Below are 6502 nucleotides of genomic sequence, written 5' to 3' on the forward strand. Positions count from 1 at the left end.
GTTCTGGTTATATGTGAGTTGTACAATTTTGCCATTTTTCTTTTTTGCAATTTCTATCTTTTCCAAATTTTAAAACATTAATGAGTACATATTGTTTTTATACTTATGAAAAATGATAAGCCCAGGGACATGGTTAACCATCTGATATACAACTTTCACTTTCATAAAAGTTATGCACAGGAAAATGCTAATAGAAACTATGTTATAATGATATGACTATGAATCATTATATTTTATTTCCCCCCTTAATAGCACATTATGGAAAATTTAATATTAAGATAAAACTAAAACACCCAGAGTCTTGAACAGGATGTTTTAAGACATTTCAAATGTTGTCTTCCTCTCCTCTTCCCTTTTTAAATTCCGTTGGACTTCTCAATTTCAGCCACACATCACCCACCATGAGTTTACCTCAAAAGCAAATTCTATGTGGGAAATATTCAGAAGTTTCACCCTTCCAGATCTGTTGCACTTCTGTGAGTTCCTTTCTTGAGATGCAACAGTCTCACTAAACCAAGAAGTATGAAAGCATTGATTTGGTCACTTAGAATTGATGTTTTGGATACACTATCAGAAATATTCCTTCAAATTTAATCTCAGTCTCAATGTTTCCTACAGGATGTTCCTCAGACTGAAGGAAGGCATCAGTGAGATGTGAAAAAGGTCTACATCCATTTCAGGAAGTCTGTGAGCCATAGCTTAAAGGTTGTAGATTGGATTAAGGGTGATTTCTGGTTCCCAGTCTCTTACAGTAGGATTATTAGCAGACATTTCTAAATCTAGTAAATTACCATTACTATTATCCTGCTTGAAATCAACCACAGTTTCTTTACTTTTATCCAGTAACTCCTCTACTCAATGTCTTTAATAGCTGTTACACATTGAATCATATTTACACTTTTAATTTGCTTTTTAAATTAGCTTTTATTTGTTCATAATTTAAAACATTAACCTATTTGAAAACCAGTAGTCCTCTAAATCTCTCCTTCAATGAATTCCTATTCTTCAAAGTAAACATTTAAAAAAAAATTTAACCCATTATTTTTTTACCACTACTTCTCAAAATATTTTAATATTATTACTTCCTGATTTTCTAGTTTTAGATATTACTTAACATATCTCATTCTCCAACATATATTTTTAGTGTTACCACTTTTCCCATTAAGTCACAGGTATACCTCAAAGATATTGTGGGTTTGATTCCAGACCACCTCCATAGACTATCACACTAATGCAAGTCATATAATTTTTTCTTGGTTTTCCAGTATATACAAAAGTTATGTTTGCACTGCATTGTACTAAGTGTACAATAGTATTATGAAAATGTTTAAAATACTGTGAGAATTACCAAAATATGACTTACTTCAGTGACATGAAGTGAGTATGTATTGTTGAAAAACTAGCATTGATATGTGTTGACTTGCTTGATGTAAAGTTGCTACAAAACTTCAATTTGTAAAAAATGTAATATCTGTGAAATGTAATAAAGCAAAGCACAATAAAATAATATATGTCTGTATATTGTAATTTTAGTTATATCTATATTCAGTTTTGATAGTCTTAGATGAGGCTTTCTGTTCCCATAAGGATTTACAGCCTTAGAAACCCTGTTCAGGCTTGGCTATGAGTCAGAACTGACTTGACACACCAGCAGCACCACCATGCAAACATTACAGACAAGTAAAGCAAGGCAATATACTATGAGTATTTTGGCTTTCCTATTTAACTTTTCATTTTCCTTGCATTTGTAGAACTTTATTAAAAAGAAATAATAGTTTAATTTTCCTCAATTGTTTTCCCAAACAACCACAGATGAATCAAACTCCTCTAAATCAATTCAGATGTAATAAGTTTTCCATCAATTTCATCTTCCTGAAGGAATCTCTATTTGACCCTCCACTAATATGGCATAATCTTTGTATTTCTTCAGTTGTCATATTTGATTCTTAAATCATTTTCATGGGATAAAATTTTGGTCCTCTAAATGATCATAGCTTTCAGTATGGATTGCATTTCAATGTAAAGAAAACAAAAATCCTCACCACTGAACCAATAAACAACAGTCTTATCAATGGAGAAAAGATTGAAGTTGTCAAGGACTTCTTGGATCAACTATCAACACTCATGGACGCAGCAGTCAAGAAATCAAACAACTTACTGCATTAGGCAAATCTGCTGCACAAGATGTTTTAAAGTGCTGAAGAGCAAAGGTGTCAGCTTGAGGACTAAGGTGTGCCTGACCAAACTCATGGTATTTTCAATAACCTAATATACATGTGAGTCCTAGTGTGGCGCTATGGGCTAATGCTCCAGACTGCAAAGCCGTTTAAACTGCAAGGTCGGCGGTTCAAGCTTACCAGTCATTCCTTGGAAACCCTATACAAGGTTAGGTTACTATGGGTCAGAACTGACTCGGCACTTAACAGCAACAAAATACAAGTGAAAGTTGTAAAGTGAATAAGGAAGATTGTAGAAGAATTGATGCATTTGAATTACGGTGTTGGAGGAGAATATTGAAAGTACCATAGGCTGCCAAAAGAACAAACAGATCTGTGTTGGAAGAAGTACAGCCAGAGTGCTCCTGCCTGGGAGGCCAAGATGGCCAGACTGCGTCTCTCATATTTTGGACATGTTGTCAGGAGAGACCAGTCAATGGAGAGGGATATCATGTTTGGTAAGGTGGAGGGTCAGAGAAAAAGAAGAAGACCCCCAGCAAGATGGATTGGAAAAGTGGCAGCATTAATGGGCTCAAGTGTGGCAACATATAAGGTTAACTCAGTACCAGTCAGTGTTTTGTTCTGTTGTGCATAGGGTCCCTATGAGTTGGTATGGGCTTAATGGGCAGCTAACAACAACAAAATATGTGTTAAAGATAAGCAAAGCACTACAACAGAACAAACTAGGAGACCTTATACTTTTTTATCTGAAAACCAACTATACTGATAGAGTCGTCAGAAGAGCCTGGTACAGGTAGAATGATAGACATACAGTTCAGTGGAACAGAATTGAAAAACCAGAAGTGAATCCATCCACCTATGGACAGTTGATCTTTAACAAAGGACCCAAAGTCATTAAATAGGGAAAAGACAGTCTTTCTAACAAACAGTGCTAGAAAAAATGAATATCCATCGCAGAAAAATGACACAGGACTCATCTCACACTATATTATAAAATATATTCAAGATGGATCAAAGATCTAAGTGTAAAACCTTGAACTACGAAGATCATTGATGACAAAATAGGGACAAACCTAGGGAGCCTAATGCATATATATAACTACATATTAATCATAACTGAAACCACATAGGTAGCAGAAGACAAGTTAGATGACTAGGATCTCCTAAAATCTGAACACTTCTGTGCATCAAAAGATTTCATCAAAAGAATAAAAAGAGAACCCACAGACTGGGGTAGGGTGTGTGTGGCAAAGACATAACAGAGAAGGGACTGATGTCTAAAATTTATAGAAAGCTTCAACCCCTCACCAAGAAAAAGACAGATTATCCAATTTAAAATGGGAAGAGAACCTGAAAAGACATTCAAGCAGTCAACAAACCTGAAAAAGTGCTCCTGGTCATTAGCAATTATAGAGATGCAAATCATAGCAACAGTGAGGTATCATAAGCAAAATAAGCAAAGTTCAATAACAACATGTCAACAACAACAGAAAACAACAAATGCTGTTGAAGGTGTGGAGAGACTGCAACACTCATCCTCTGCTGGTGGGATTTCAAAATGGTGCAACCACTGTGGAAAATGTTATGGCACTTCCTTAAAATGTTGGAAATAAAAAAATCCCATATGACCCAGCAATCTGCTACTTTGTATATATCCCAAATGAATAAGAACTGTGACACCAACAGATATTTGCAGACTCATTTTCATTGTGGAAAAATGATGGAACCCACTTAAATGTCCATCAATGGAAGGATGGATAAACAAACCATGGTATAAACAAACAACAGAACACTAAGCAATGATAAGGAATAATGATGATGAATCTGAGATGTATTGCATAGCATGAATGAATGTGGAGGATATTAAGCTGAGTCAATTACAAAAGAAAATATATATGCATGTGTGTTAAAATGCTAACTATATACCTACAGATGTAACTATATTACCTAAATGGAGTATGTCTAATCTATTTAACCTAACAAAGAAAGCCCTCTTTTCAAACAGGATTACATTCATAGGTATTGTTGTTGAGTGCTGTCAGGTCAGTTCTGACCCATTGCGACCCTGAATAGGGTTTTCCAAGGAGTGGCTTGTGAGTTTGAACCACCAACCTTGTGGTTCAAACTGAGTATTTTAACACACATATATATTTTCTTTTAACTTGTATTGTTAATTGGGTGAAGGTTTACAGAGCAAATCAGTTTTCTGTTCAGCAATACATACACATTTGTTTCATGTCATTGATGCCAATTCCACAAATTTTTGATGACTTGTTTTTATTGTATAATGCCTTACCCTTTACCCAAGTTAATATGAGTCTGTCCTCCAGTTAGTAATTTATTCCCCCTTTCCCTCCACCCCTATTGTTGTTGTTAAGTGCTGTTGAGTCGATTCTGACCCATAGCGACCCTGTATAGGGTTTCCGAGGAGCAGCTGGTGAGCTTGAACCACCGACCTTGCAGTTCAAACAGCTAACCATCAAATAATGTTCTTTTGGTGTGAAGTCTATTCTTGACTTCTCATAATGGCGGTCTCATACAGTATTTGTCCTTTTGTAGGTAAGTCTAAGTTTAATTATGGAGCTCTGGTATAGCGCTGTGGGTTAATGAGCTGGAATGCAAAGTCAGTTTAAACTACAAGATCGGCAGTTCAAGCTCACCAGCTGCTCCTCAGAAACCCTATACAGGATTGTTATGGGTCAAAATCAACTCAATGGCGCTTAGCAACAACAACAAATCTAACTACAAGGAGCTCTGGTAGCATAGTGATTACAAGTTGTGTTGCTAAATTTATGGTCAGCAGTTTCAAATTACTAGCAGTTTGGCAGGAGAAAGATGAGGCTTTCTGTTCCCATAAAGATTTACAGCCTTGAACCTCTATACAGCATTATAAGTTGGAACTGACTCCATGACATATAACCACCAGCCACCAGATCTAATTACATCTGAGTTATAAAAAGATCAGATTAGACAAAGAGGCTCAGAGGAACATACAGTGAAAAACAGATGCCATATGAAGATCATCTACAAGTCAAGAAACCAAAGAATGCCAGGAACTACTTAACAGGACCATCACTAGACTGTCAGTTTGTCTTACTGTGGAGTGTTGCATGTTGCTGTGATGCTGGAAGCCATGCCACTGTGACTTTGAATATCAGCAGGGCCATCTATTTTTTCATCAATGATCCTTATAGATCTAGGTTTTACATTTAGGTCTTTGATCCATCTTGAGTACAATTTCTAATACAGTGTGAAAATATGAATCCTGTTTCATTTTCTGCAACATGATGGACAGATTTCAGAATAAGAAAGATTAGGAAGGAGAGGCAGACTGAAAAGTATATGAAGAGCAGTATAACATTGTCAAATAAAATGTGGAAGGTGAAAACATTATGAATAACACCAGAATATTGTCATATAGAGTGTCAGGAGGTGAGTCCCTCAGGTTGGAAGGCACTCAAAAAATATGACTGGGGAAAAGTTGACTCTTCAAAGTATAGTTGACCATGATGAAGTGAATGGATTAAAGCTTTCGAGTCCTTCATTTGCTGATGTGGCATAGATCAAAATGAGGAGAAACCACTGCAAAAATCCATTAACAATCAGAATATAGAGTATATGAAATATGATTCTAAGAAAATTGAAAGTGGTCAAAAATGAAATGGGACACATAAAGATCGATATCCTGGACTTTGAATCACAATGTTGGCAGTTCAAACTCACGAGGTGCTCCTTGGAAAGAAGGTCACTAGAAGTTGGAATTGACTCAATGGCATTTAACAACACAATAACCTAGGTCTTAGTGAGCTCAAATGGGCTGGTATTGGCCACTTTGAATCAGACAATCACTTCGTTTACTATGCAGGGAATGACAAATTGAAGAGGAATGGCATTACATTCATCTTTTAAAAAAGTGCTTTTCAAGATCTATCTTGAAGTACAATGCTATGGTAAGATAATATCCCTGGGCCTAAAATTAATACCACTATTACTCGATGGCACTTAACAACAACAACATTAGTACCACTATTATTCAAATTTATGTACCAACTAATAGTACCATTTAATATCTCTATTATTCAAATTTACAACAACCACTAAAACCAGTGATGATGGAACTGAAGAATTCTACCAACTTCTCCAGTCTGAAATTAATGAAACATGCAATCAAGATATATTGATAATTACTGGTGAAAGGAATGTGAAGGTTGGAAATAAAGATCAGTACTTGGAAATCACGGTCTCAGTGATAGAAATGATGCTGGAGATTGTATGATAGAATTTTATAAGACAAACGGCTTATTCATTGCAAATATTTTTTTAAA

At 35.7% G+C, this 6502-nt stretch overlaps 1 protein-coding gene across 3 annotated transcripts in view; it reads right to left on the reverse strand.

Annotated features, from left to right (window-relative positions):
* Positions 1-6502, reverse strand: part of MYT1L (myelin transcription factor 1-like) — a 399784-nt gene that overhangs the window by 236827 nt on the left and 156455 nt on the right. The gene's annotated exons all lie outside the window — the stretch shown is intronic.

The sequence above is a fragment of the Chrysochloris asiatica genome, unplaced genomic scaffold, assembly GCF_000296735.1.
Source record: "Chrysochloris asiatica unplaced genomic scaffold, ChrAsi1.0 scaffold00058, whole genome shotgun sequence".
NCBI lineage: Eukaryota > Metazoa > Chordata > Mammalia > Afrosoricida > Chrysochloridae > Chrysochloris > Chrysochloris asiatica.